General features: G+C 39.1%; 1 long non-coding RNA gene across 2 annotated transcripts in view; it reads right to left on the bottom strand.

The window, feature by feature from the left end:
• Positions 1-335: 335 nt before the first annotated feature.
• The window catches only part of LOC141743214 (uncharacterized), a 40,642-nt gene continuing 19,211 nt past the window's right edge, over positions 336-21,766 (bottom strand). The window contains exons 3-6 of one of the 2 annotated variants that reach the window (XR_012586981.1): positions 10,031-10,224; positions 7,460-7,550; positions 5,058-5,206; positions 336-600 (exon numbers count right to left, since the gene is read on the bottom strand). This is a non-coding gene — a long non-coding RNA (uncharacterized LOC141743214). Of the gene's footprint in view, positions 601-5,057; positions 5,207-7,459; positions 7,551-10,030; positions 11,558-21,766 lie in introns of those variants that run through there. The other variant, XR_012586980.1, reaches the window with a different exon arrangement.

The raw sequence follows: 21,766 nt of genomic DNA, 5'->3' as shown, positions 1-21,766 counted from the left end.
CCTTGGAATCCATTACTTGGGCAAGTTTTGGAGATTCCTCCTCCCTCTCTTCCTTCCGCCCTTTTTGTTACTTTCCAAGATGATGCAGGGTTTATTTCCATCCTTCTTCACTGCTTTTTTCATTCTGGTAAAAAACTCTTTGTTGGTGTGGCTTTTTTTAATGTTTGATTGTTTTTAATGTCAGTTCATTGCCTATTGGAAAGAAGTAGCTCTAGAAAGAATCCTATTTTAACAGTATTTTGGGACAAATTTTCCAAATTTTCTCAGTTACTTGAGGGATGGCATTTTTTAAAAACAAAACAAGATGCTCCAAAGACCAAATCCTTGGACATGCTTTGATATTTTTTTATTTGAAATTTCAACTTTTTTCTCTGCTTTGTGATTCTTTTTGTGTGAATCTCTTTGCCAGGTGGGAAAATTCTCTTCTCCCCATCCTCCCCCACTGTATCCACATGCCCATCCAGAAATTTCAGCCTGTTTCTGACAAGTGAGTTGATGGACGTCACTTCAACCTTAACCAGAACGTGGTACTGCCTTCCAGTTGGTCTTCAAGTACCAAAGCACCATGAACTATGGGTTAGTTCCTTTAGGTTCAAGCAACTAAGGGAAGAAAAAGATATTTCAGAAGGTCTGGCAGCTAGATAGAAGGAAAATTTAGTCAAAAGAGATTAGCACAAACACGTAAGGCTTGATTGGGACAAAACCCAGAGCAGAAGCAGTATCAGGTCTAGTGCTTCAGCAGGCGGGGAGATGCTGGGGACAACGTCTCTGACTTGATTTCACCACTCTTTTCTCCTCGGTCCCTGCGGGCAGGATTTTTCCCCAACCACTCTTTTCTCCTTCCAGTCAGTGCCATTGGGCACAGCTGAGGACTGGAGCCAAGGCTCTGCTTCTTTCTTGTACCAACAGTGTCCTTCTGTCCCAGTGGTCCCTAAAGGCGAGGAGGCAGCCTGAGTGGTGACAAGCTGTGGCCTGGAACCTCTAAGAAGACAGAAAAGGGCTTTTATTCCTTTGTGGTATCATTTAGTATTAAAGCCACAAAGAATCTTGAAGCTGACTTGAAACACAGGAGCTATTAAAGTATCAGTCATTTCAAGAATGTTTTTGCTTTCTGGAAATGCATGCCATGGCTAGCTCACATTTCCAAAAGTTTCTTTCCAATTGGGAGTCTGAAGAAGTTATTAAAAGCATTTCACATTCTTACTGAAACACAGGTAGGAGTGTGATTATGAGAAGAAAACACCCCCAAAATATTGCAACAGTTAAGATAAAATGGCTAGATTTCACAACATTAATTCTAAGGCTAAACTCCATGCCCTAATACATTTTGTTTTGAGCTGAAGCTGGAAATGTTAAATGCAGGGACGGGATTTCAGCCACCATCCATTTTCACATGCCTCTGTTTGCTAAGACCCTAGCGGTGGCACAGGTGGCATGTGTGGCACTCTGTCCCGTGCTCTGATTTTATGATCGCAGTCACTTCCTCTCCTTATTCCATGAAACCGAAGACACACTCAGAGACTGAGAAGGTACTGTCTCTTGCTGTAGCTACACTGGACATGCAGAGCCAACAGCATTACAGCTCTTCTAAGGCCTCCTCCAAAAGTGCTTTAAAGGCAAGAGAAAAAGTCTTATTGAATTTATTGCCTCTTGGACAGGACCCTGGGGATACCATGCAGTTTTTGAAGACATCTTCATTTTCTTATACCAAATAAAACAGGCTTGTCCTTTAGGGAGAAAAAAAAATATTGAAAAAAATGACCTCATCCAGGAAGAAGACTGTGGCTGTCTAATTCGGGGTAGAGGGAAGCTCAGAAATCCAGACTAGCTCGTGACAGTAAGGAACAGTTGGAAAACCTCATCTGGCCCCAGCATTGAGCCCTTGAGTGAAACAAAGATGAATGAGAATTACCTGTGCCCAAAGGTAAATGCCTGGAATTCAGTTTCCTTGCTGGAGAGGGCAAGTGAGAAAGCAGACTTAGATTCTACTCATTCCACAGTATTAGTGTTTTGCTTTATTTCTTTTTTCTTCTTGAGTGGGACTAAGGCTTAGCTCATGACCAGCCTGAAGCTAGAAAGCATTAAGTCATTTCCACCTTTGGGTGGGATCATTTTCACATAGAGTGGCTCGTGGCTGTCCCTCTCCCTTTCAGATAAGAGTTTGTGTAAGAACGATATCCTCTTGGCAATTCCCAGCCAAAGGCATGCTGGCGGCAGCTGGACTGGGACTTATTAGCAAAAAGTCCCAGTTTTCTCACTATTGCAAGAGACTGGCAAGTCTCCTTGCTGCCTAATGCCTCAGTTTGCCAACTTAAAACAACACAGATAATGTTCTTACTTCCCATAGCGCAGGACTTGCATGCTGGAGAAAGATGGTATTTTCTGGGCATGCTGCTTGTGACTTGACTTCTGTTCCTTTTTAAAACTTGCTGGCTGTCTTTCTTTTCCCCTCCTGCTGATTTCAAGATTTTTAATGTTGAATTATTTTGGGGGTGGGAGTGTTGTCAGCCTTAATACAGTACCTTGCACTCCATGTCTTCTCCTATCTTATTCAAACCAGATTTTCTTCCTTTTTTCCCCTCCTTAGTGCTTTATCTCCGATTCTGAGTTCTGTTCTCTCATTCTTCTTATCTACAGTTTATTATATCTATTTTTCTGTACATTTTCTCCGTATTTTGACTTTCCTGTATTTTCCCTACTTTTATTTTATTTTTTCAGTTTTAGCTTCTTTGCTCTGCCCCTAGTTTTACCACAGTCTCTTCTCTTTTCCTTGTCATTCAAAACTGCATTTCATCGATAACTGTACTGAGAGAAGTAAAAAGTTTACATCAAACTCAGCTGAGTTTTTCTGAGAACTCATTTCACTGTAATAGTTATGCACGTTATGCATCTGTAAACTATTTGCAGTGGAGGCTGAGACAATTCTTTGCTTGCTTTATCTTTTTCCAATGAGTTTAATGGTCTTTATTCATTTCTCTCTGCACAGATTAGCTTGTTGTGTCATTGTTCTGCCGTCCCCTGTGTGTCCTTTAATCCATTGACATACTTATAACTTGAGTTAAAATTATTTGACAAAATGCAGTTGAGTATGTATGAAACAATACTATTTAATCTCTCTTTTTTTTTTGGGGGGGGGGGGGGGGGAGGTGAGGGAAATAAGTGGACTCCTCCCTGACATTGCAGAATAGTCTCTCTGAATGATGAACATCATTTCCTCAGCTTTCTATGTGGGCTTCGTATCTCCACCACAATGCCATTTAAAAGGCTCTGTAATGAATCCTGGAGTGTGAACTTGCTGTAAAAGCTTGACTGTCTCTGCTGCTCTGGCTTTCTTCTGTGTGGCACTGGCTGGTTTTAGAATATACAGACTTCTGAACTAGCTGCTGCTGGGGAAAGATGTATCTCTAGGAAAGGACCTTGACATATATCACTTTTTCCGGCACATTCCTTTGTAATGTTTTTGTTTTAAGGTAGTGAATAATCTGTCTCCGCTGAAGTTTAAAATGAAAAGCTTGGTGATTCTTCAAAAGTATATTTTAAGCTTTTTAATTCTGCCTGCTGATAATGCAGCTCCCAAGGACATTCTCTTTGAGAAAGAAGCCCTGGACTGGGTCCTAGGCAATACACTACAGCATGCTCTTATTTTATTTAAACAGCATGCTCTTATATTGTTTGCTCCCCGTTTTGCTCATTCCTTATTGTAAGTCGTCTAGAGCCAGCTCCTTTCTTGCACACTCAGTGATCAGGCGGTGTTTGGCATTTTCCTAAACTCCAGCTCCTCCAACCTCCTCAATGACACCACCCACCACCACCAAATCAACTATTTTCTCCCTTTCTCTGCCTTATTCAACCCCCCTCTGTGATGGTAGTTTCCCCCGAGCATCCCCACTGACAGGAGAGGCAATGCTTGGAGCCCAGTGCTGACCTGTAAGATGTTCTTAAAGAAACTCCCAGATACAGCCCCTCCTCCTGGCCATTCACCTTTCACCACCAGGCATTTGCCAGATGAAAAAAAGGCCTTCATTACCAAAGTCTTAATTTCATCTTAATTTTGACCTGGAATTTTCACCTTCTGAAAACTGATCAGCAAAACATTGTCTTCAGTTTTTTGCAAGCTACTTAAAGATGTAGGCACACACTCATTCAGCTCTTTCCTTTTAAGTCCTGCTCCTTTGACAAGCTACTTTAGGAAGGTCTGACTGTACATGATAAGGCCGTAAATTTGAGGCACAGATGGCCCAATCGTCTTTGTAATTATTGTATTGCGCCATTAGGTACACAAGGGTTTCATTTGTTTAAGATATATTTTTCTTGTAATTGGAATCTGTCATGGCAGGTTCGCTTGTCTGTTTGCTGGTGGACAAAATGTTTGTGTAACAGGTTTACTGGGATAGGTTGAGCTCGGTGCGAGGATATTAGGATATCTTTTCCCCATCTTCCAATAAAGAATAAGTCATGTGTAATACATGGTACTGTTGGCTGACCTAGTGTTGTCATAAAGATAATATGTCCGTTGAGAGAAGCATTCTGTGTGAGGTTAGTGATTTGTTTTTAGAATGAGTTTCCTATTAACGTTAAATAGAAAAATAGTAATTATTTGCAACCTGTTCATTTAAATCCACAATGAAACATTCCCACTTGCTTGGGGTAGAAAATAGCCCGGTTTCTACAAAAAGATGATAAAAAAATACCGCTTAATCATTTGGCTAAACAAAACCCCATATCCGTTTTTGTCAGTTCCTGAGATTTAATTAAAACACAGAGGTTGATTCCAAACCAAACCAATGCCTAATTATCACAAGTGTTAATTACAAGTCTTGCTTTAACTGAATGACTAATAGAACAGAATGGCAAACGCCTTCCCAACAGCAAGCAGATTTACTGACAAATGAAGCAGGATGCAAATTGAGGGCATCTCCTAGCCTTTGAAATCCTGCTTTACCTCTGCTGTGAATAATAAGTGGGAATTGTTTTAGCCCATGTTGGGGTTTGTTTACCATGAAATTCTGCTTTCTGTTTGAGGCCATGAAAATAGAAAATGAAAACAGGGTAAATACCTTAATCCATGAATCCTTTTCTCTTCAGTGGCGTATTTTAAATATGTGAGTACGGCATAAAGTAGGAAGTCAGCCTGCTGGGTGTGTACTTCCAGCTAGCTACTGAAATCAAGTAGAACGTAAAACACAGTTTTCGGACATGAGTACTCCTGGAAGACAGACATTTATAAAGACCTTATAACTGGAAGTAGATTTGGACAGCTGTTAATGCCAAAACACTGCCTGTCGTCAGAAACCATGTTCTCTTCACACTCGCGGAAACTCATTAAATTGCAGCCACAGTAATGACAAATGTTATATGTTTTAATTTTTAAACTATAGAGATGAGGGGTTTTGTTTCCATTCTTCATGTTGGCTGTACAGAAAGCCAGCCTACCATTCTGCTTCATTCCAGGGATTTGATGTGAATCATGGCATAAAATTTCAAATAATCCAGTAAACTTTACATTAATTTAGGGACAAAGGAATCCAAACGTGGAAATACTCTTACGATAGCTGAGACAATTTGCAAAAGTGTGAGGGAATAAGGATGCTCGGAGACTGAAGAGGGTTTTAGTGGGTAATGATTTCACACGCTCAGTCCTCAGACTTGCAGTGTTAACCATCTACCTAATTTCGTGTTCTTGGCATATTCTATGAAGGTAACAGAACTGTGAACAACCAGAAAGTCAATCGCAAACAAAGCAGTTTTGTAAGGTTTGGAGGTTACGATCCAAAGATTCTTTCTGCTCCCCTAACGTGATTCATCTGTGCATCTCTGTACCTATTGTCTTTTCATCCATTTATTTTTGATTCCTGTCCCAGGTGATCAGAATATATTGCAAGTTTTAAGTTCTCCAAGTTTAAGTTAGAATTATTTTAATTTAAAATAACTCCCTAAATATTCACAGTTATTTCTGTAGTATACAATAAGGAAGAATTCTTGTACTTCCCCTTAGAAAAAATACATTTCCAGGTGAAGCTGATGAATTTAAAGATAATAGCCATAGTACAGTGGCATTTTACATTCATATTACTGCCTGAATTGCAGCATCTTAGAGTGTTTTACAAACATTAGTAAGTTCAACCTCAAACTTCCCATGGAGCATGGAATGTTATCACCATTTTACAGACACAGTAAGATGGAGGGCTGAATTACCCTAAATCTACACAGTAAATCAGCAAATAAATGTCTATAAATGAAGCGTGTTGACTCAAAGTGCGTTTACTGTAGATACAGGCTTTTAGCGCATCCTGTCCTGTGCTGTAAAATCGGTTCCGTTCTTTGCTGCAGTGGACTTGATGGCATTGGTCAAAATGATGGTTTTGCTGGAAGTCAGCTGCCTGACTGTCCACCAAAACTTGGAGGGCTTGTTTTGAAGGAAGGAAAAGCAACTTTAGTGGTTTCATTTACTTTTGATGATTACTGGCAGTGACATCAGATCATGCTACCTTAAGCTTAGAAAAATACAATTCTTCTGAGAAGAACTTCCTTGTGATTTGATCAGGTTTGGGGCTGTGTTGGCTTCCTTGCACTTCTTCTTGCTCCTTTGCTGCTGTGAGAAGGAAAACACTGATTCCTTTCTGGGTGTTATCTCACCAGGGGCCTTGTGCTGGGCATAGTGGATCTATCTAGGGGTTGGTCATTGCCATTTCATGACAACTGTTGCAAAGAATACACTGCTTTTTCTTTTCTCTTTTAATCTTGTGATATTAAGTTCCAGATATGCTATGCTAAACATGCAATTTCAAATCTTAATCCAAGAGGCACCACTGGGAATTGCAGAGTGCTCTCCTCAATGGGAACGGGATTGGTACATCAGCCCCCTGGTGTGTTAGAGCATTACATCAGCTACTTATCGGCAGCATTTTTGTACTGTTTGTATTCAGATGAGATTAAGTCCCAGTATGATTTTATTCTGGCCTTCTCTAAATTAGATTAGTGCAAATCAATTGAATCTTTCTTTCAAAGAGGTAATTTGTTGCAGATATCTTGCAGGATCTACTATTGAAACGGGATCAGTTGATGCAGCATTCAACAAGGTTGATCAGCTGTGCTGAAATTAAGTGGTTTGGTATTCATTAAAAAATGTATTGCTTCTGTGGCTGATGAAATTCCTTTCTAAGTAAGACACTGTATCTGACAGGAGTAGTCCAAAGCAACACTTATTTACTGGTGTCGTGTATTCGTTTTGGAAAAGAGCTGAGTTGGAAATCATGCAAGCATCTGTTACATAGTTAGATTAGATAATGTAAATGTTTAGAAAATGCAAATGAAGCTCATGATAATTAGTAATGATGCTTTTCTACTTTTATTAATAAGGTAATGCTTCTGGCAATTGCATTTAAATTTCATATGAAGGTTCAAAGCACTGGAACAATTTCCTGTTTAGAATAGCAGAATTCAGGCTGAACTTGCTTACCGATCTGTACCATGGGCTTCTTACAGATCTGGAAACTACTCGTCTCCATTTCTCATCACAAAACCATTGCCTTTTCTTGGTATATCTGATTCTGGGAAGAAGGAGAACCATATATAATTGTGAATGATTGTGTTAGAATTTGTGTACAAAGGCTGTGGTAATAATATTTTGAAATAAAAGACAGCCTTACTTTCAGGTTATGCAGAAATATAAAGCCACATTTATTCTGTATAGGGGGAAAGAACTGAACAACCATCAATTTAAAACTACCTTGATGTGACATACTTCTTAATTGAAATGTACATTTGCAAAAGAAAGCCCTTTCTGAAATGTCTAGGACCTGTTCAGGGTTGACATCTAAGTGTGTGTTGTTGGCATAAACCAGTCCAAAATCCTGGCAGAGACACAGAAAGGAAAGAACACCGACTGTTAACAAAGGCTTCATTAATATTGATGTGTAATTCACATGGCAGCGAAAAGCTGCATTATTAGCCACTATTGTTAATGGTTCTGGCATTAATATTCAATGAGAATGTGTGGGTATTGAAATTCCCTGACTTCTGGGTACCCCAGTGGTCCAATAATAATAACAAAAACTATGCTAGAGTTAGTGGGAGCCTGGTTCTATCTATGTGGTAATCAAGCTCTGCTTTGTTTTATGAAGGTTTCTGAGCTCATACTGATGTCTCTTGTGAAATGGAGGGCGCTCATATTTTGTTCTGCCTTCAGGAATCTCCTGCATCTACAGATGAAGGTAGCATCCCTCCTCTACAGCTCCATGCTAGATCTCTGTCAGAGAGAACTGTTACAGGAGGTAATTTTATACCTGGTTATCTGAAAACAACCCACCCTCTTCTCTCCTCGGGAACCATTTATATGCTACCAAACTGAATAGCGGTCCTTGTTTCAACTTCAATTATAAGTAAGTTGATTTTTTGAAGATGTGCATTAGCAAAAAGACCCCATTCACACTAAGGTTTTCTTGAATCAAGTATTTGCTCATCTGAATTGGCTATCTAAATGTGTGAACAGGGAATGACTTTACCATTTGTGTATATAAATGACATTGTGATGTAGTATTTGTGCGTATGTGCAGGCTATGATCTGTTGAGACACATGGAATATAACTAACTTTATCCATGAAAGTAATTGCATTGACATCAGTGGGACTAACTGCAATCTATAAAGACGAGTATATGCATGAAGTCCTTGCAGGCTGAAGGCCTCAGTGTGTAACTTAAAGGCTCCATTTTTTGAAGACTTCACTGAGGCTGTATTCTGACTCTGTCAATACAGTGCTTTTCCACTGAATTCTCACCATCTTTCTAGAACAGAATTTATTTTAAAAAACAAACAAATGTCTCTATGTATCTTGAAAAGCCCATTGTCCAGGAACAAACCATACATTTCTTGAGATCTTAATTTGTTTATGTGTTTATTTACAAAATGCAAATCTAAGACCTTTCAAAGAAATCAACAGCTGCGTTTGCCTTACAGCATGCTGCAAATAGGTAGAAGCAGTCCTATCTATTTAGTTTTCCCCAAATATCATTGACAGCTACAGAAATTAAATGCATTCTTATTTCAGCAATTTATGGAGGCAAGGATTTCTTGTCTCCTCCCTGTGGCAGTTGTCAACATAAAAGGAGACAGTCCTCTCCCCCTCTTCACACCACCATTTTCGCAGTTGAATGTCAAGCTTAGTGCGTTACAGTGAATTCCAAGGTACAAACCAAATCTCTGCTGAAACCACAGTCTCAGAGTTGGATTGCGACTCTGCTGGAACGTGCTGGTCTTCTCCCATGCCTGTTCCATGGTGCTGGTGGATTTAGATTTCTCTTTTCATCCTTCTCCAAGACCAGTGCTTCAAAATCTACCCATGTTTCCCTGCCAGGCAAGTTTGTGTAGGGCAACCCCTTACTTGTTACTGCAGTTTTAGGTCCACATCTCTCATACCACTTCCACCTACTCCCAGCCACAAGTGGGTGCGATACTAACAAAAAGCTCCAGTGGCATGCAGGCTAATTAGAATGAGAAATATCAGTCTTTTGGTGTGATGTACCGTCAAGTTTGTGCTTCAGTGAACTGCTCAAGTGCCACGTACACACCCTGTGGTGACGCACCCGAACCAAACCAGAGCTCTTTGCTGGCCCCTTCCCTTGCTCAGACAGTGTTCAGAGATGAGTCAGCAGCTGGGAATGGGAGAAGAATTGGGATGTGTTATCACACGTATTTTGAAAAGTTTTCTCTAGTGCTTCCATGCCATTCATAATTCATGTTGAATAATACTTATTTGTACTGTGCCACCAGCTGCTCGTTGTTTTATAGCAGTGTCATTAGCTCACTGCTAGAAAATGACAATGAACAGCAAATACAGCTGGGGTGTTAGTGTAGTAACGTAATGCATAGAAAGAGATTGAGATCAAGTGAATATGCAGAAGCACTTGTTCCAGGATATCCTAAACAATTAATGGCATCCCAGAGAGCCTTATTCTACCCTTGACTAATAAACCACTTAAGCCTTGTTGCATGTTCTGAACATTTAAGAAGACAATCTGTGTTTCTTCTCACCTTCAAGATCCTGTGTAGGCGTTCGCTATTTGGTTTTCTTATCCTGCACCTCAGTCATCACAAACGCTCCTTCAGTAACAGGCTTATTTTTATTTTGTGTCCCAGCTCATATTGGCTGATAAATCTTCCCACATTGGCTTTCACCACACGGAAGTCTTGCTCTTCTGTCTCTCCATATAATAGATGAAAACCATCTGAGAATAAAAAATGAGCAGATAGTACATTCACACTGATTATTAGCATGACCATGTCCTCCCTTAGTCTGTTTTGTCCCCAGCTGGTCCTCCACTCTGCTTCAGTCTCTAAGTCTAAGCTATAACAAGGTATTTTCAAAGTCATGCCAAGACAGGACGCTTGATTTTAGCCTCTCAGTACAGACTACACTTCTCAGTTTCCCATGTGTGTTGTTATTTCCTCATCTCTGAGGTTTTAAATAAAGCTGTCCTTACTGCTCGATGTCAATACTGCCCTTAGTTTTACAGAGAACACTTCCATTTGCATGAGAGGTGTTTTTTCTTAAAAAAACAATTTTGCAATGCTTTACTGTAAATGTTGCAATGTGAGACCATATGCTAACATCTGGGTAGTGGCGGTCCCTAGTAGTTTGCTCTGAAATGAATGCTACCCAGCCTGGTAGTCTGTACAAAATTTAGCTGATGATAAGTCCATTTATCCTTTTGCATTCCCAGCTGAGATTCTCAATGCCCTCTTTTAATCAGAATTTAAAGTGAGTGACATGCAATCAGGAAGGGTTTTTAGAGAACAGTAAGATGCTTGTCATCTTACTTGTGCACTTAACATGGTTTCATTTTTTTTTTTCCACAAAATAACAATTGCTCTCACAAGCGTAAGGAGCTACCAGGAAACACTCAGCCAGGCTATCTAATGTCGAGCAGGACATTTTCCCGGAGCAAATTTGCAGTATTTCTCTATAGCTACAGATTGACGATAAGTTGCTGAAGTCACCTGGCACTCTGGGGCCAGGGAGAGCTCATTACTATCCATATGTTTTTTGTTCCCAATAGTTAGAAGATTAGAAGTGTTTTACAGGGTAATGGCTACTTCTGTTGCCATCTCACTTCAGGAGTCTGATTTTTAAGCTCTTTTCCTATTCAATACTAAGAAGTGGCTGTGTGCTAATACCCTGTATTTGAACTGTGAAAGGAATGCGATCCCTGGGATGGAAAGAAAGGGTTTCCGCGCTGTCACGGCAAAGTGACCAACCTTCAGAGGTAACCGAAGGCTCATAGGTACAAAATGTGTGTTACAGAGAGGAAAGGGAAAGGGGAGGTCTAGACAGAGGTTTCAGGAAAGAGACACCAATGACTTGACTGGGGTCTATGTCCCATGCTGCACAGGCTCCTCCGTGGTGGTTGAGGGTCGACGAGCAATGACTATCAGCCTTCATGGTCTTTGTAGGTTTGTTTCCTCCCAGAGGGGTTCAGGTTACCCAGGAATCCTGGTGGCCCTGACAAGGTTGCTGCGCGACACTTGTTGGATACCCTTAGCTTTGCCACCAGTGTGGACTGCTTGTCCTTGCTGGAAGATGCACAATATGTATCAGAGATGAAAGCAACAAAACAACAACAGAGGCAAATTTGCAGTAGACAGCACGGCACGTATCATCGAGTCTCTCTTGAGAAATGGCAGGCACCTCCTAGACTTTCAAAGATACTGTGCACAGTAAGGAAAGTAACAATTTCATGCACCACATGAAATGGGGTCTGGATTTATGAAAGCAATTGGTGTGTTGTGCTTTCTTCAAAACTTCTTTTAAATGTGTTTCAAGAAGACTGTATAAATTTAGCCCATGCAGCTCATTTTCCCCATCAACCAAACTGTAAATGCATAAACCAGCATATTACAAGGAATCATACTTAAACCTATCAATATTTCCCATTGAACCTGTATATTAATTCAAATTAGACCTCCTACTGTTTTAATTCTGTAACCTGAGTAAAATACACTCACAATACATCGTGTATTATAAAAGATACATACCCAAGACGCTGTTAAGCTAATCGTTATTATTTTTCACTTGACACACTGCATTTATATTTTTGATAAGACTTTGTATCATCTGCCTATTTTCTAGAGCTTTGAGAAATACACGAATGAGATACATAATATCTCAGGAATCTGTATTTTTCATATATAATTTTAAACTTTTCAAATATTTCAATGTCCTGATTAACTTTTTGAGTCTTTTTGAATCTTGGCATATGTGTGAAGATCTGGCAAAAAGAAAATTAAAATAGTTTAGTTAAAACCATTACTTCTCCTTTAGATGTCTGGAGACTGAAATTATTTGAAAAATCATGTTTCCTTCATGGAAAAAAGACAGTAGAAAATATAGTTGTTGATTTCTGTTTATAAATTAAAATAGCCCCTTTCCTGTGTGGCCAAGTGATTTAGGAGCCCAAAATATCCTTTAAAATCAGGCAAATTTAGTTTGTGTTCAACAGGTAGTATAAGCCAGATAAGGATTTCCCAAGGGTTTAAGAAGGCCCAGTTAGTATTTGCTTAACTTTAAGTCTTCTGCCTATAGATACGTAAGTACATCGGGATGTCTCACAGCACCTCTTTTTGAAGGATATGTCTGCTCAATACACTGCTGTGGAAACCTTGGCTGCATTGGCACTTATAAGATTACGAGAGGAACATGATCCAGATAAGGCCCCTTGAGGAAGACAAAATCAGACAAAAACATATGAACATAATGCTGCATAAAACTTCCAATATGATTTTTTCCAACATTTTTTTCCCCTGGCAAAATCAATCTTTATCCTCTCTTTTCAATATTTTACCTCCCTCAGCTATTTATCTCCTTGCTCCCTGTAATGCAGAGAGCATTCTTTTCATTTTCTCATGTTTAGAGGTTGGCAACATGCTGAGGATTGAACTGAGGTGTGATAAGTCGTAAGTCAGCGCCATACTCTTACGAGATCGGCTAATGAGTAGAGTGGCTCTGAGTGAATCTCTGCAAAGATACAGGACAATGCCATCCTGTGTTGTTACACTATGAGTTCTGTTAAACTTTGTAAAAAAGGTTGTGGCAATGTCAGATATGTATCTCAGATTTTCTAAACTTGATATGGCTTTCTGCCTTTAGATAAAAAGAAGTGGAGGTGCAGGAGGATGAAGGACCAAGGAGGACAAAAATGAAAGTGGATTTGAATTGCAGTCAGGAATTGAAAAGCCCATAAAAGCTGTTTAAAAATCCAAAGACAGAGAGGACAGCAAGTGACAAGTTTTTAACAGTAGACAGATTTTATGGCAAAGCAGCAAAGCATTTCTGTGTTTAACTGTGCTTACAATTAATCAACTTTTAATTCTGTTCATTAAGCTTCATTATTATGAAGCAGTGTATTATAGCCACAAAGGAGTGGATTTGATTAAAATTTGAAGTGGAGCAATTCAGAAATGGTACTGCCACCTAACAGAGCTAGGCAAGATTCACACACGGGGTTCTACCACATTAAATCCAATAGAGGTGCTCCCTCTTTATGAGATCAGAATTTGGCTCTAGTTCCTAGGATGTTCTTATTTGTCTGACACATATGTGTGGTATTTGCATGGTATATGTATGTCTGTGTTTATAAAACTATATAGCACAGTGTCATACACAGCTACATTGATTTTCACTGTTGCAAAGCAGCTCAGGTGGCAGCGTGATGGTCTTACATTGTTGTGATGTATGAACAATTTTAGTTACGCCAACATAGACAGGCACTGGGACAGTTCTCTCAAGGTGTTTTCCCAGCAGGAAATTTCCTTCTTTGCGGAGTACTTTCTGAAGCTTTCCCCTTTAATTAAAGCCAGTCAGCATGTGATTTTTCTTAATCCTAATTCAATTTTCACTAGATTAAAAAAACCCAAACAAAAAATGGACTGAGTGTATGTGTTGACTTTCCTCACCCAAAGGTGTGACTATCTAGCTTTAAGCGCCATTTCCAACCTGTTAATAAAGAATTTGCTGTAATGTTAAGGCAAGACAAAGTATTTTCTTGATTCTTGATCCTATAATGAATCTGAATGCAAACCCAGCCAGCAACTCTTTCCATGCCTGTTGGATATGTTAAACTCATCAGCTGGCTTTGGTTGCTTTCACTCTTAACACCTCTTGACTTGTTTCAGAGTTGTCCTACAGACTCGGTTCTTCTCATTGACAATACCCTGATAATGAAAACATGTAGCAACTGCTTCCCTTGCAACGCACACGTTTATTTGTCTGTTATCCAGAGAAAATTGCATGTGGTAAATCTCCAAAACTGACCATTCGGGGATTTTCTTTTCCAGCGCATGTTCCGTGTTGTGTAGGATGAAGGACTGGACATATTTTTAGGGATTGTTTCAAATCCTGTTCACTTCCCAAGGAATTTTATGCCTTTCAAGTGAATGCCGCAATTAAGAATGCACTTGGATGTATGAAGCCAAACATAGAGTCTGGCCTCAGGAAATCCATGGCTCTCGTTTCCTCTGGATCCCTTGGGAAAATGTGCCTGTTGTGAAATCTTAATGATGTCCTGCCTTTAGGAATTGCTCCTGCTGCCTTTCTCTCACTTACATAATTACATCTGCTCTGTTGCAATCTGTAATGAACAATATTCAGGACAGGCCAAAACTTGTTTGCCTTATTGACACAAACAGTCAGATGGAAAGCTCTGGGACTATTCATGTGAATGAACTCAGTAGGGTGTAGCCCACTCTCTCACTGCTGTAGCACTCGATTTTGGGGAATATTCACAGTGTTTCACGGATTTGTGTGTGCCTAACTACAGAGGAGCATTATCTGAGCTCAGAGCCTTATTTCTCCATGTACTTCTTGACCTTGCTGGCCAGAAGATGCTGTTATTTGCTAAAAAATTATTTTCTAAATCAAAACCTTACTTTGTGTCATGTCTTCAGATGGTGGTAACGGGCTTTCAAATAGCGCTGAAAGGGCAGGGTCAGATCTCTGCTCTTTTGAGTTTGAAGTAAAGTCAAACATGCATCTCTGCCGGCCCAGGTTGGTGCTGTCATGGCAAGGCAGTGGAGGCAAGAGCTGGCTGTGGACTGCTGAATATCGAGTTGTGTAATGAAGTGGACTGACTCCAGCAAAAGCCCGTGAGGCTGCCAGCTCCGCCTAGTACAGTCACGCTCCTAACCCAGGGATGTTGCCGTCCATATCATTTTGTTAATTCTGCACCGACTGGGCTATTTTTGCTCTTTTGTACTCTTTTGCCAGAGAATTTTGGTTAGAGTCAAGAAAGTACGATCAAAACTGGTTCATTTCCAAGAAATTGCATTTTTTTTTGGAAATGTAGTAGCAAATACATCTTTCAAACAGTTTTACTACTTGCTGTAGTTCTGTCCGTATGTTTTAAAATTAGTTCCTTAAAGCCTGATTCTTCTCCCAGTTCAACATTTAAGTGTTGGCATTTTTTTGCCCAGATACTTCAAAGGTATGAGGACTTTCAAGTTAGCTTATATTTCTTTCTGATTTTAGAAACCCATGTCTTACTATATATGCTATACTATAAGGGATTACATGTCTTTTATCCATGTTGAATACAATATAGAATCACAGCATCGTCTAGGTTGGAAGGGACCTTTAAGATCATCAAGTCCAACCATCAACCCAGCACTGACAAAACCACCACTAAACCATGTCCCTAAGCATTACACCTACCTGTCTTTTAAATACCTCCAGGGATGGTGATTCCACCACTTCCTTGGGCAGCCTGTTCCAAAATTTGATACCCCTTTTGGTGAAGAAATTTTGCCTAATATCCATCCTAAATCTCCCGTGGCACAAATCGAGGCCATTTCCTCTTGTCCTACCACTTGTTATTTGGGAGAAAAGAACGACCCTCATACGGAGGCACTATACATCTGGGAAGAACTGGTTCTCAGGGAAATCTCTTTTCTTGTTGAACAACCAGGCAAAACTTCATGAGGGCTCTGAACATCTAAGGGACAGAGTGTAATACCTGATATGAAAAATAAAGAACAGTAGGAAGATTTAACAGCAAGGCCATTAAAAAATCCAATATTTTTTCGTGGCATATTATAATAATATAATGGAGTTAAATTTGTACATTAGCACTGATTGCTGGTATAAAATTCATCTTTCTTTGAACAACAGGTTAAAAAGCACACAAAAATAATGACATAGAAATTATTTTAGGGCTGAATTGTTCATCAGGATGTATGGGATATTCAATGTCCATAAAGTCTCTTTCCTTAGATTTGTAACGTGAAAGTAGAAGCAGGAGCGGTAAACTATGAACACCTAGTTTATCCTTTGAGATCAGGGTGGCAAAGTTAGTTAAAGAGTTGTTATGGAACAATTTCCCCCCTCCCTAAATTAGAGACAAAATGAAAGGAACATGAACACACAAAGAACAAAACATGGAATAAGATCCCCCTGTAACTCATTCCCCTCCTTCCCCTCAGGACAAAAATGAAAACCACTTTAGAGGAAATTCTTATATTTATATAAAATAAAGATTTTTTTTTCTGCTACCACCTAATTTCCAATGAATAAGAATTACTTTCATGCTATGTCAGAGTCAGACGGGATTTTAGTTGAATTTACCCTGAGCTATATGAGCATTAGAAAGTGAAACCTTTTTTCCATAGATATGAGTCTGTTCATGGCTTGTATATTACAGTTTACCTTATTACATCTCATGGATTGAAGCCTAGGGCTCTGTGAGTGAGTTGCCCAAAACTGAAGGACCCTTACAAGCTTTGACAACCAAGAACCTGCATTAACAAATGATGTGGATATTTCATTTGAAGTGGGAAGAATAAAGAACATTGCTTTAAGTCAGTGAGGAAAATGAAAGACTTAATATAGGGTGAGTACAAAAGATGAGTCCAAACCTGATTGCTTTCTGTAAGAATAATTAAAAGGAGGCACTCTAAAAAAGATATACTCTTTAACAAGTTCCTTCTTCAACTGTTTTTCATTTATTTTCTCCGTTTCTCCTCTCTTGGCACATGCTGATCCATTGACTGCTACCTTCATTAGCAGTTAAATTTAATGTAGTCTATCCAGGATATTTTTGCTGAGAAACAGACTTGAACTGTGAGCTGGTTTTGCATGGTGGTCACTCGGAAAAGTGAAGTTCCTGTTTTCACGTAAGATATTTGTACAGTGGGAGATGTTTTTAAACTATAGCTGTTGAGACATAAGACTTTTAGAGAAGGTTTTGAGTACCTCCATTATTTGGCAGAATTTTCACACAAGCTGAGTACCCAGCTACTTGCTTGCTTGCATTCTCGGCAGTCAGCATCTCTGATTTTGATGTGTCCAGCTATAATCCCAGAGGTTTAGTGGCGCAAAACCTGAACTCCATTCTCAGTGACATTTAAAAGGTATGTTCAAAGAAGTGTATGATGTACTAATTTCTCAGTGAGAAAGCAGGGAGCTGGCATGTAAGGCTTTGTAAAATACAGAAATTTTGAGGAATGAAGTGTATCAATCATCAAAATGGACCGACACACAAGAAGTAGAAGATGAGTAAGGTGCTCCCCTGAGACTGCGGAATAATCAGGTTCAGTTTGTATACCATGAACTATGATATGTGGTCACTGGTTGGTATTATCTGACAATTATTTTGATAAAATGGATGCTTTCTATAAGGAAAAAAGCTACACAGTGGGAAGCATATATTACTCTTATTTTAAGGGATCCCATGATTCTCTTTTATATCAACTCTTTAATCATTCCTGCTGGAATGAACTTCACTCTGCTAGTGTGAAGAGCTACAAGTCACTGGAGCTAGGGAAGAGTTTCTGATTTTTAAGTGGAGTGGCAGAACTCTCTATATACCGATACAAGACACAGTTCTTCATAGCCCTTTGCAACAAAGCTCCACTTTGTCTTTGAGGTTTTTTTTTCATGAGAAGCATAAGACATAAGATTCTTGTTGTGTAATATAAATAATTGTCAAAAGGTTCTATTTTTTAAAAAAGGAGCTGACAAGCTGCCACAAGCAGAACTGGTCCCAGGCAACTCAAGAGAGGGAGAGTTTTCAGGACAGATGACCCTTGTCAGGCAGCAGAAGACCTGCTTGTGTTCAGCTCTTGTGGCCCAGGATATGGAGAACTGTATGTAATGAATGTGTGCCAGGATTATAAACTCCCCTGCACATTCATTTTGAGGTATCATTTAGTCCCTCCTTTTTTATTGGGCCAGGATTTTAAAAGACATTTAGAAATGTAAAGATATAGATAAATGCTGAGAATGATATTCAGAAGCAGCCAGGTGCCAAACTCCTACTGGATGTGGCAGGCGCTAAATACTGATGTGCTTTATTTAGGCTCCTAAGAACTACTACCAATCTGACTTTTTGCATTAGGCTCTGCACCTACTGAAGCCAACAACAGCCTGGATCCAGAACTGTACCCTCCTGGTTAATCAAAACCAGATACTGGTGGATGGAAAAGGGCAACTAGTAAAAAGTAGTGTTCAAGCTTCAAGCATTAATTCCTGTGGTTTTTAATGACTCATAAAAGTTTATCCTAGTTTTTAGTGAAGTGAGAACCCAAATATCCAACAGCAAAATACGTTGCCCTCACCTCATTCACTATCATACTCCTGAAAATAGCTTTTGAGCCTCAGCATCTCAGGGACCTAGTGCAGTGGTTTTGCATGGTAGAACTGCTTCTCATCTCTTGTTCCCTGCCTTTGGAGGATCTTGTGTATCTTCTTTCTCAAAACCTTTTTTCTGTCTATAAATTTGATGTCTCTGGCTACTGTGGTTTCTAGTAGTGCTAATTTCTGTGACTTAGTATCCGGGGGAGATGGGTTTTGGGATGATTTTGCCCATACGGCTTTAGATATGGCTAGTTTGTTTTACTTTTAAGAATGATGGTTTGGAACCATCTTCTAGAGAAGAAATTCCTTGACAGGTTTAGGTATGGATCTGAATCTAAAATTAAGAGCTTTTGTCCTGCCTAAATCTGGCTGAATTTTTTACTAGATATACAATATGGCTATTGATACACTTAACATTTATTTTTTTTTCCCTTTTGAAGTGTCACAGCAATGAAAATGTGATGACTTGTTTAATATTCAGGATTATTTTGCCAAGTGAGTAGGAAAATCTTTTAGGCACTGTCTTGTTTTTTGTTCAGATAACATAGTAAGTCACCTCAATTATCAACAGCAAAAATGCCTCTTTCTTTAAAAAGACATTTTTATATTTATCAGTTCCCATTGTGTAGTATTATTTCCCATTCTACACTGTAGTTTAAAGGTCAATGATGAAGTCATTTGATATTTAGTCATCCTAATGTTTTGGTAGTTTAATTTGACAAAAGTGATTAAGAATTTGAAGTTGTTGAAAAGTTTAAGAAAAAAAAAATTGGTTCTTGGTCTATTTTCACGTTCAGAACAGGATTTTGAGTTTTGGTTTGGGGTTTTTTTTGTTTGTTTTGGATTTTCAGTGCCAAAAGGAATTTTGGAGCATTCTGAAAATTCAGAAAATACACTGATGGGACTTTTTCAAATTAGCTTTTGAGCTTACCAGGATTTAACAAAATCAACCTTCTGAACAGAACTGGTATTTCAAAAATAATAGGGAACTGAGGAGCTGCTGAAACAATCTAATATTTTGCACTCCTTGTTCATTTTAGATAATGCTGGAGTTCTTTTTCACTCAAAATCATACTCTTGGGGAAAAAAATACACTGAAAACTGGAAATATGGGATATTTAAACCATCTCCTTACATTCCCACTGATGTTCATAGAAGACACATACCTAAATTCCAGGATTTTGTATTAATCTGAAGCATTGTTCCTTTGTTCCCTTAGAACTTGTCCCTAATTATAACCATTTTACAACTATTCCGTAGGAAAACATAGGTAAAGAAAAGATGGCACAGATTAGGGTACAAAAAGGAAAGAGAGAAAGTGAGAGGACTAATAAGGAAGAGATTTGGACGAACTAGCAAAGTTTAATGTGTTACAAGAGGATAGCCGGATTACTCTTAAATTTCTGCCACTGTTGGCATTATCGCATTGTACCTCAAGCTCTTTATTCAGAAAATGGAGAGTGGTTTGGGTTTTTTGCATAGCTAAAAAATGGTGTCACAATGCAGTGCACAATGCAGACAGCTCATCTTAAATGACAGCCATCACACGGAAGGTATGATAAATAGAAGGTTTTAGGAATGTAGGTATTGCTGATAGGTCTAATTGCTATCAAACAGTTCATCTGTAATTTGGGAGTAAATAGGAAAAATCTTGGGTTTAGTGTTGTGGGTTACAGAAATTCCATTTTATTTTATAGTAGGAAAAAAATACCTGAATTCTGATGACCTAACAAAACACGGGTCTTGTTTCCAGTAAGCCCTACTTATAATAATAGATCTTCAAGAGCTCAATCTTATCAGAGTAGGATAAAGATGCCTTCATTGCAGTGTATAAGTACCTTCACAAGAAGAAAATGAAGGTACTAAAGAACTCTTTAACCAATCTAAGAAAAGCCTGAGAATTGCTGGAAACTGAAGCTAGATGAATTTAGATTAAATATAATTTTTTATTAAATATCAGTATGATTAAATGTTGGAATATGCTCCCAGGACAGACTGATTCTCCATTTCCCAAGATTTTCAGTCCAGATTCTGAGAATCTCTGTTTTATCTGGATGTAAGTTATTTCTTAGACAATCACTGTGTGTTTGGTTTAGTAACTGGATAAAATTTAATGGCAGGGATGGTCAAGCCATGTGATGATCCCTTCCAGCCTCAATCACTGTGAGTCTTGGGAAAAAAAGCATTTTGAGCTGTGCAGATGAAAGCTCCTATGTAGGTTAGGACACAGCTAGGCTTACAACTGTCTTTTGATTGTGTCTTACTAACACTGGCAACAGCAGATGCTGCTGCCACATATTGGTCTCAAACAAACATTTATATTGGTACGGCAGTGGTTTTTATATTGTGTACAATGAAAACAAAGCCTTTGGGTTTTTTCCTTTATTTACAAGGTTTTCTCTGTCTCGTGTTTCACTTAGAGGATTTTACCTCACTGTCCTCTGATCTCCCTGATGCTCTGAGTTGTGCTCCCATCACCCATGATGCTACTCATCTCTTCGCTGCTCTACTCAGCCACCGCTGGCTCAGTGGTGGGACTTTCAGAGGCTGCCCTCACTGTTTCCTTCGATTGCACGTTATGCAAAGGTGTCTCAACAGAACTTCTATACGTTTCATTAAGCACAGGCCAAACTCCAGAGCCCTACCTCACCTTTTGCAAAGTCTCAGCTATTCCTGGAGTTACCTCAGGTAAGGATGAACAGTGCTAAAACCAGGAATTTTGGCCCCGTTTCTGTGCCCTGCCACCCTGCATTGTTTCTGTTCACTTGCCGTTGCTTCTTTTTAGGCTGTTACCACCTTCTATGCTTTTTGCTGACTGGGGGAACGAATTGCATGTAACTAACAGCAGTCTGTTTTTCCTCATCAGCTAAACATGGGGAAATAAATGAATTTATGAGTGCATTTGAATCTCTTTCCCAAGCATTTCTATTTTTTATTATATTTATTCATTTAAAATTACTATAATAATTGTGAAGGATTACTAGAATGGTATGATTAAAAGAAAGTTGGGAGGATTATTTTTTTTTCCTTTACCTTGTTCATCTGTTACTTTAGTTATCTCAGCAGAACTGATTACCATACTCAGTTTTCCATGCCAGTTCTGTGACTGTAGAGTTGCTGGAGTGCTGTGCCTTGGGGTAAGGGCA

The sequence above is a fragment of the Larus michahellis genome, chromosome 4, assembly GCF_964199755.1.
Source record: "Larus michahellis chromosome 4, bLarMic1.1, whole genome shotgun sequence".
Lineage (NCBI taxonomy): Eukaryota > Metazoa > Chordata > Aves > Charadriiformes > Laridae > Larus > Larus michahellis.
This window is presented reverse-complemented; position numbering and strand designations above follow the sequence as displayed.